Source organism: Triticum dicoccoides, chromosome 2B (genome assembly GCF_002162155.2).
Source record: "Triticum dicoccoides isolate Atlit2015 ecotype Zavitan chromosome 2B, WEW_v2.0, whole genome shotgun sequence".
In the NCBI taxonomy this organism is placed as follows: domain Eukaryota; kingdom Viridiplantae; phylum Streptophyta; class Magnoliopsida; order Poales; family Poaceae; genus Triticum; species Triticum dicoccoides.
The window spans coordinates 92,878,814-92,889,047 of NC_041383.1; positions in this window are offsets into that span (position 1 = coordinate 92,878,814).

The window sequence follows — 10,234 nt, forward strand, 5'->3', positions numbered from 1 at the left end:
AACTGTCGGCCCTGAACAACCTATGGCAAAGAGCTGTGTGCTGAAAAACCGTCAGGTTGTTGTTCAGACCGGGGCACATGTTGGGGGAATGGCTGTCGGTGTTCTGGGAATGTGTGTACCCAGACTTGCCTGACTGCGGCCTGCGGTGTGGCTCAAGTGGGGGCCAAGTGCAGCCCAGCTTCATCCGCTCAAGCTCAAGACCCTCGCGAGGGGTAAAGCCTCGCGAGGCGGACGACAGGAAGCTTCCTCAAGAACATCCTCATCAGGCAGGATCGCGAGGAGGCGGAGAGATCAAGGCAGGGCACCTCGCGAGGAGCCCGTGACGCAAGCCATGATGATCGAGACCAGGCGGGCGCCGGCCTGCGCAGTTTCCTTGTTTACCCTTCAGGGCAAAGGGGGCAAGCACAGGCCAAGGCATCAGGCAAAGGTTACCATTTCGGTGCAACAAGACCAAGACCAGCAGAATGGCAGGATGGAGGTCATCGTGGAGCCCAGGACGGCGTCATCGTCAGAGCCTTTGGCAGCCGAAGACCAACTTTAGTCAGGATAAGTGTACTAGATGTTCCCCCTCAAAATGGCCAATTGTTGGCGCCCTTCTTGCTCATTATTTGGGAAGAGGCCCAGTGCATCCCTCTATAAATAGAGCTAGCCACCACAGTAGAAGGGAGTGAGTTCAGACGGATCGATCAGAGAGAGAGAGAGAGAGAGAGAGAGAGAAGCGACTGAACTGACCCCAGCAGTTCATCGCACTAGCTCAAGAACAGCCCCTTGCGAGGCTGTTCTCCCTTTGTATTGTTCATCATCAGCCCCTAAGGAAATCCACCACACCACAAAATGGAGTAGGGTATTAGACCACCATGGTGGACTGAACCAGTATAAATCTCACGTCCCTTGTGTGTTCTTCTTTCTAGCTTAGATTCCTTGCAAGCCATCAAGAGGCGAGTTGGTAGGGGAAAGATCCTCGTGCGCACCCTAGAGTTCGAACCTCAAGGGTCTGCCGAAACCCGAAATCAGACATTTGGCGCGCCCGGTAGGAGTGCGCTGGAATCTTTCTTCCGCTGGTCGTGTGTGATCTTCCGCTGGTCGTGTGTGATCTTCCGTCGAATCCATGGCTAACGCTCGCCGGGCTCGCGTCGAGGGTCGGGCTGCTCTCGCCACCTGCATCGACCAGATGGCACCCATCGGCGGACGCCCCCGTCGTTCCCCGTCGCCTGCCGCCAACGCCGCCACTGGCCCGGCGGGGAACGAGCAGCAGGCCTCATCCCTGCATCCTTCCGTGCGGCGTGAAGGCCGCATCGCCACCCCATCACCGACTCCAGCTGGTTCGTCGTCCCACGCTCGTTGCGCCCCAACGGACACGCACGCTGTGCTACTCCTGGCGCGTGAGCTTCTGCGCTACCATCCCGTCGACAACCTCTACGAGGACTGGCTCGCCCGCATCACCTAGCTCGTCAGCGCCGCATGGGGCTCTCCCTTGCCATCTCTCTCGCTACCTCGCCCTCCATCCTGCGCAGGAGTCGAGGATCAAGAGGTGCCTCCGCTACCTCCTCCCCAAGAAGGCGCCCTGGCTCCAAGGCGCGCGTCCCCAGGACGAGACCTTCCGTGTCCGGCGCCCGCGCGACAAGAATGGAGCTGCCAAGAAATCTCTCGTCCCCAAGAAGGTGCTTGCGTGCTCCCAGCACCGGTGCACCATGACCGCATCCCTGCGCCACCACATCAAGACCCTGTGCTGCTCCAGGCAGCGGTGCGCGGGAATCCCCAGGAGCAAGCCCCGCATCAGCAGAGAGCTTTGGTGGCCACTGCAGACTGCCGCGCCTTCACCGCCGAGCTGCAAACCGTCGCATGGCCCGGCAAGTTCAAGCTAGACCTGCCTCCTCGCTATGACGGCACTGCCGACCGCGCGGAGTTCCTACAGCTCTACGAGCTGGGCATCCAAGCCGCCAACGGTGACGAAAAGGTCATGGCGAATTGGTTTCCCATGGTGCTCAAGGACGGTGCCCGCACCTGGCTCCTGAACCTGGCTCCTGGCACGATCTCCTCCTGGGACGATATGCGCACTCGCTTCATCGCCAACTTCCAAGGCACTCGCGACCGGCCCCCGGCCATGAGTGACCTGCGCCGCATCAAGTAACAACCAGGAGAGACCCTGCAGAAGTACATCCAGCGCTTCAACAACACTCGCCTCAAGATCCCAAGGGTGACTGAGGAAGCTATCATCTCAGCCCTCTCCGATGGCGTGCGTGACATCAAGATGAAAGAGGAGCTAGCAATCCATGAAGACCTGTGCACATCCCTGGAGTTGTTCAACTTGGCGACCAAGTGCGCCAGGGCTGAGGAGGGGTGCCTCTCCCTCCTCGAGCTTCCGGCTGCTGATCTAGAAGAAAAGAAGCCCAAGGTCAAGGACGTGAAGCGTAAGGGAGCTGCTGTGCTCGCAGCAGAGCCAGACACCAAGCGAGGCAGGGATCAACCTGAGTCATCCAAGGGTAGCCGGTACTGCGTGTACCACGACTTCCACACCCACGACACCAATGAATGCCAAGAGCTCAGGGCCGTTTGAGATGGGCGTATCGGCCGACGCACCGACCGCAACGATCGGGGCTATGGCCGAGGAGGAGGAAGAGGTGGAGGACGATGGGAAGACCGTGGCCCTCGCCAAGGGTGGCGTGACCGACCTTGCGAGGACCGCTGGCAGGACCAGCCTCGCGAGGGAGGTTGGAGGGATCATCCTTGTGAGGACCACCCTCAAGGCAACGCAGGCCTCCCTCCTCTTCCACCACCGCCGAGGAGGAATGAAGACCATCATCAGGATGAGGGGGCTGGGGGCTTCCAGGAGCCGCGCGCAATCGCTTGCATCCTAGGTGGCGCCCAGGCCCTAGCCTCACAGCGCATCTTCAAGCAGTTTGCTCGTGAGGTGAATGCAGTCCTCCCCAAGCTTGAGACCACGCGCCCTCTCAGGTGGTCTGCGTGCGCTATCACATTCAGCTCCGCGGATCAGGTCAAGTGCGTGGCAACGACCGGTGTCCTCCCAATGCTTTGTTCCCCATTCATCAGCAACATGCAAGTCACCAGGACCCTCATCGATGGCGGAGCAGGACTCAATGTATTGTCCGTCGAGACATTCCACAATCTCCAAGAGCCATACGATTAGCTTCAGCCGACCAAGCCTTTCTCAGGAGTCACTGATGGTTAGACTGTTCCGATAGGGCAAGTTCGCCTTCCTGTCACCTTTGGGCAGCGTAACAACTACCCCACCGAGCTCATTGACTTCGACGTCGCCCACATTTGCCTGCCATACAATGCCATCCTCGGGTACCCAGCCCTGGCCAAGTTCATGGCAGTGACTCAACATGGCTACAATGTCCTCAAGATGCCAGGAAGCGGTGGAGTCATCACAGTACCCTGTGAGGAAAGGGATGCAGTGTGTTCTCTTGAGCGTGCCTTCCAAGCCGCGACAGTCGAAGACCTAGATCACAGGAGCGGGAGACTACCTGAGGCGGTCCCAAAGAAGAAGAAGGCTTCGCCTGGCCCAAGCCATCACGAGGCAGGTACCTCCGGAGGCGTTGCATTAGGATTCCCAACCGTTCAGGGGGCGCCACCCTCTGTCGCATAGGAAGGTGCACCCGGCGCCCTCCTCGGGCAGGGCTCGGGGGCTCTTTCTTGGAGAGCCACCAACTTTGCCAAAGTCACGAGGGAGGCGCTCGGGCACCACTTGGAGGCGTTCTTAAAAGCACGTTTCCCTCAGGAAGGCGAGAGGCAAGGAGGGCCAAACCCTCAGGAGTTCATCACGAGAAACACTCAGGAGCTTCACGAGTCAAGAGTCATGCGTGGCAGCCGCCGCCTACCCGCCGCAGCCCCCCATCCAGGCAAGGATGGCGGGCTGCGCGTCTGCATCGACGTTCCAGGGCTCAACATGGGGCGCTGCAAGGGTCCACCTCACAGCTACGTTCGCATGCCACTCGGCTTGCCGAACGCGGTCGCCGCTCATCAGTGCATGCTGAGGAGCATCCTGGAGGCTCAGGAGGTCAGGCGTTACGCGGTCCTGGCGGAGATGGAGATGGCCCTCGAAGATCCACCTGTGCCCCCGGAGCCTCCCGAGGCTCCAGGTCCCGGGGGCTCGTGAGGGTCGGCTTCCTCACCGCACGTCGTCCGCTACTTCAGAATCCCTTCATCTTCAACTGTATTAGGTGACATCTTTCAAAGTTCCATTTTCAGCTGGGAGCGCCCACAGGGCTGCATCATTCCCAGGTCACGTGGGTCCGTCCCTATGGCATGTATCTATTTTGTTTATGCTCTTTACCTACCTTGTTGGGGGCGCCCCTCGGGCTGCATTATCCCCAACCTGCTCAGGCCTGACCCAGTGGCGTTTGCCTTTTCCGCATCTATCTGCTTCTCCGCGCCTAACCTGATTCCCATGGTTATCATATGCTACTTACCGCGGACCTCTCCACTCTCATGCAAAGCGCTTGCACGTTAAAAGGGGGGTGCCTGAGCATCGCGACTCATGGGCTCTTACTGGCTCTCCAGCCCTCACCCCCTGGCCTTGACCCACGGCATCGCGACCTGTCATACCAGCGGCGGCTAAGCTCGCTCGAGGGCCGGGACCTGAGGACGTAGAGCATTTTCATTCTAACCACCCTACAGGAACACACCATTGATAAAGGCCCAGAGCCAGGAGCAACCCGCCTTGAGGTAGGGCCTCGTGAGTCCCGCGCTGGCTCTCGGGTGCCCAGATACACCTCTCCTAGCCCTACCGTGCCGGCCATGTGTCAGGGCGGGGCTGTACATGCCCCGGGGGCTCCTCCCGGAGGGGAGTCCCCTCCCACGCACTAGTGGAAGCACCATGCTCCGCGCTGGCTGACGGCACATCCGAGGAGCGGCTATGCCCGTACACATACGGAAGCGCTATGCTCCGCGCTGGTGATAAACAACTGAGGGCGGCCCACGGTCGTACCAACCTCAGGGAGCCCAGATCTTAGTGCGTGGCACCATCGCAACGCCTCCCCTTGGGAGTTCCGCAAGAGGGGGCTGGACACAGGGGCTACGCTCGGGCCACGCCCGAGCGCACGCCACCCAGCCAGGTCCCTCGGACCTGGTCGTCGTGCGCCCCTCCCTGAGCGGAGCCCAGGTATGAAAACTCGTTTGAACGTCAAGGAGGACTCTTGAGCATCGCGACTCGGGAGCCTAACCAGTCACATAGCCCCTCACTCCTTAGTCCCGTCCTGGTTTCCGCTCGGGGCTAATGGCGGCTGAGGTATGCGAGGGGCCGGGCCCTGCCGACGTAGAACGACAAATCCACTCCTATGCCTCCCTTCCCTACTTGTTGTTTGCGCGTCAAGGGGGACTCCTGAGCATCGCGACTGAAGAGCCTAACTTGCCACGTAGCCCCTCACTCCTTAGTCCCGTCCTGGTTTCCGGACAGGGCTAACGGCGACTGAGGTATGCGCGGGGCCGGGCCCTGCCGACGTAGAACACAAGCAAATAGGAGGGGAAAATGCCAATTCTAGGGAATTCGATAGCAAATATTACAAGCCCTGGATTGTTTCACAACGCCAAACACAAGTTTAAACGCCTCCACGAGGCATGGTGCATGTTGCAGGAATTAAAACAGGACAGAAGCCGCGAAGGGATCACTTCTCAGTGGCGCCGCCACCTGTGGTGGAGTCACGCTGGGCGGCTCTGTCTCCTGAGGCCGTAGAGCTGGCAGCATGGTGCCCGGGCAAGGTGTTGAAGGCGTGGAACCTCCCTTGCAACACCTCAGCTGCTTCCACGCAGGCCTGGCATCTCGTCGAAAACTACTCCAAACCTACCAGATAAGTCACACAAAAACTGAATCGACTCAGCACCAAACCCTCGCCTACTGCAGCTCTGCCACGGCCATGTTGCTTGCCTTTCTCGCCCAGCGGAGGCTGCTTGAGCGCTAAAGGGGACCTCCTGAGCATCGCGACTCATGGGCTCTTACTGGACCTTGAGCCGCTCACCTCATGGCCTTGACCACAGCATCGCGACCTAGCATACCAGCGACAGCCGAAGCCTGCCTGGGGACCGGGACCTGTTGGCGTAAAGCACCAAGCCCTCGTGAGGAAAGAAAGGGGGAGCCGAGCCGGGACAGGACAAACATCTCGTATCGATTCGTAATAAGGACATAATATTCAATTCACAAAAGACATGGCCAGCACCTTACATACCCCCACGGGGTGGTACTTCGATACCTTGCAGGGAACAAAAGGTGATAATCCTGAGGAACGCTAACCACGCGCGCCTCCGCAGGAGACGCCATCATCAACAGTGGGCCGTCAGGCGCCGGCACCAACCCCATCCAGATCAGTGGCATCGGCGGCCTAATGCAGCTGCCCTACTCCGGGCGCGATGCGAGCTCGGGGGCTCGTAGCTGTCGTCACTCGTCTCCGGAGTCGCGTGAAGCTCGGCGGAGTCGTTGGACCCTCCGGTTCTTCCGCTTGTCCCTGAGGAGCTGCTGGGGAAGCGGTTGGCAGGCCTGGCCCCTGCCACGCCGATGCTCCGGCCGCCTCCCTTGGGACATCACTCAAGTCGGCGTCCTTCCGCATCGTAGACCTTGAAGAAGATCAAGGAGGCGCCATCGTATTCGAAATGAATCACGAGGGCACCTCCAGTTCGGCAGACCCGGGCGATCTCGCCCCAGCCCCGAGTCATGTAGACCTTGCCTCGAGCGACAACCTCAACCTCCGCTCCGGTCACAGGGGTACTGCAGTCTGCGTGCTGCAGCCGGATCTCAAGAGGCCCCCTCGGCGGGATCTCGAAGGCGAAGGAGGGAGGAAGGCGAATCCAAGTTCGAGGAGGCATGGCAAGCTCGCGAGAGGAGCCTTCGGCGTGGACTCCAGGGGGAACGACACGCACCGCCGTAACTCGATGGAGTCGGTGGCGGCACCGTCGGTGTTGCTCGATGTCTTCTTCTCTGGGGCCCTCGATGCGGGCGTACAAGGGCAGCAGAAACCCAGGCGGCGGCCATTCGTACTAGGGCCTCGACGCCTCCTGCCGAGCACCGTTATCTCGGCGGCAGAGGACTAGCCGTTTCTTCGGCGGAAGCGGGTCGAGACCCTCTGGGGGGGTCCTTTCCCTTCTCTTCTGTAGAAAACCGGCAGCCCGTGCCCCTCAGTCTGGCTACTCCGACCGACTTGCCACCCAGTCGCTCCAGGCGGCCCCCTCTCTGACTCCCCCAGCCGGCTCACCACCCGGCTGCCCGGCCGTCTCCCCGTTCGGCTGCTCCAGCCGGCCTACTATGCGATGTCAACCGCAGCTCCGACCCGACACTGACAAGACGGCCATACCATGGCCACTATTACCTATAAAGAAAACACTATAGCCAATATTCCGGCACTATTGACAAATAGTGGCGCACTGTAGCAGGTGTTACGCATCACAACGGTGTCCCCCAAAGAGTGTAGTTGGTCATGCGGGCCATCCTTGTCCCCTGGGCTCCCCTTTATAAGGAGCACCAGGGGAGGCTCACACTCACACACACATTCATCCATCCATTCCACTCACACATGAGCACACACACGCTCACGCACACACTCATGGCCATAATCCATTCGGCCACTAGAGCATCCTTGCTCATCCGGCCACCTGCATATACGAGGCCGGATGCCCGTGGCACTGACCTCGGATATAGCTATAGGAGAAACTCTAGACCAAATATATCACACACATACAGACATGTAGGAGTAGGGGTATTATCTCTCTGGAGAGCCCCGAACCTGGGTAAACCCCCGCGTGCTACTCGCATACCCGTCCCGGATATTGCACGACATTGTTGCCCTCACCTCAAGCCACCCCGTGGCATCTGTCATCTCGCAGACCCCCCGCCGACTGACACTAGAATACCACAACAGCGCAGCATCAAGATATTCGTTGCGTTCCGATATTCCCAAGCTGGTCTCCCCTTGTTCTGTAGAGGGGTGATGCAGCGGCGAAGGAAGTCAGTGCCAACCATCTCGATTGTGAGCCCGGCAGCCTTGAGGCGGTGGATCATGTTGATCGCGATTATGAGCTCCCCGTCTTGAGGGTCGAGGGCCCTCCAACCGTTACCGCGGGTCAGTCTTGTTTGTCGGGGCATACAGAATGGCTGCGGATCTTCCTCCATAATTCAGCACCACCTGCCCCGCCATTCATCCCACTTCTCGCGGTAGACCCCTTCTGGGTATGTCTCCTTGTTCCATGCCCTTGGGATCCAAGCGATGCAGCCAGAAAGGGCCTCTCCTGCCTAGATGCAGGGGATGATGTAATGGCGGATGAGGGCTGTGTTGGGGACCACTACGGCAAAATTCTCACAGAGGTGGGCAAAGATGGACATACAGGTCAAAGCATTCGGCGTAAAATCTAAGATATGGAAGCTGTATGTGTACATGATGTCGTTGAGGAAATCAGGAAATGGGAGGGAGAGCCCGTAGTAGAAGTAATCGACAAAGAAAGGGAATTTATCTGGGACAGCCTTGGCGCAGGAAGCTGGGATTACGCGGGTAGGGGGGTGCCCCGTTGTCGCTCTTCCCCACATGCACAGATACCGATCGTTTAGAGAGCGCGCATCGAGCGTCGGGGCAAAGACGATGTGTTTCTTCCACATCTTCACCAACTCGCTCTCTGGCACCTCTTTGCATTTGCCCGCCTTGGGCACCTCCTTACCCTTGCTCGCTTCGGGTGCCATAGCTACCGGGGGAGAAAGGAGGCCGAGGGCGGTGAGAGCGTGGAGGCGGCCGACGGATGAGGGGGCTCTATTTCGGTCTCGAGGAAGAAGACGACTGTGGTTTCTAGATTGGAATGGGCAAGAGGTAAATGAGAAGCACCTCTGCGGATTCCTCTTTTCATGGGGAAGGCGCGGGGCTGCCTCTTTACTGTTGGATGTGAAAGAATTTTCGCAGGCGAGGTACTGCTGCGGCCGTTCCGCGCACGTATCCCACGTCACGCACTCAGTGCAGATCATGGGGAAGCGTAGCAGACGAGATGATTACAGCAGTTAACCCCTGCTTTCAGTGTCAAAACCGGTGGATCTCGGGTAGGGGGTCCCGAACCGTGCGTCTAAGGCTAATGGTAATAGGAGGCGGGGGACACGATGTTTACCCAGGTTCGAGCCCTCTCTATGGAGGTAATACCCTACTTCCAACTTGATTGATCTTGATAAATTTGAGTATTACAAGAGTTGATCTACCACGAGATCGTAATGGCAAAACCCTAGAAGTCTAGCCTATGAGATTATGATTGTTGTGACTAAACTTAGAAGCCTGAACCCTCCGGTTTATATGGACACCGGGGAAGCTAGGGTTGTACAAAGCCGGTTTACAGAGAAAGGAATCTTCATATCCGAATCGCCAAGCTTGCCTTCCACGCCAAGGAGTGTCCCTTCCGGACACGGGACAAAGTCTTCTATCTTGTATCTTCATAGTCCAACAGTCCGACCAAAGATATAGTTCAGCTGTCCGAGGACCCCTTAGTCCAGGACTCCTTCAGTAGCCCCTTGTAACGCCCCGGATACAACTTTCCATATTCGTAACTCCAACTCTTGCCTTTTCCGGAGATGCTATATGATATTTCCTTCGTGGTTGGGTTTTATCTGTTGTTTTGGATTTTGTTCTTGTCTTGCATTTCATCTCATGGCATCATCTGCATTTCATCAGCATGTTTTTCAAAACTTGCATCCGTTCGTGTTTCGCCGATTCTCTCCGTTGTCCGTTCCGAGCCCCGACACTCTCACACGCGCCCGCGGCACCTCCGAAATATTATTTTATAAGCGGCATAAAAATGTTCTCGGAATGGGTTGCAACTTGTCGTGCGGTCTTACTATAGTGTAGACACAGCGCCTGCCAAGTTTCATCGCATTCGGAGTCCATTTGATAGCCCAACCGTTAAACTTAGCGGTACCGCTGTCGGTACCTTCGTCGGATGTTTTCGGTCTCCGAAAACCATGCGGGTCGCACTTCTTCCCCTCTCTTCTCAGCCGAGGCCCTCTTCACAGCCCACTAGACCCACCTACCTACCCCCTCCGCTCCTGACCGTCCGATGGCGATCGAACGTCTCCGAAACGGAGCAAAACCCCCAAACCCTAGCCAAAATCTGCTATATATGGTCGCCCCCTAGTCCATTTTGGGCATTCCCGTAGCCTCCACCTACCTCCCTCCTTGTTTTCTGCGCAGACAGCCATCTCCCTCCCTCGGATCTGGCGCTGCCAGCCCGCTGCCACCAATTGGCGATCAGCCACAGGGCG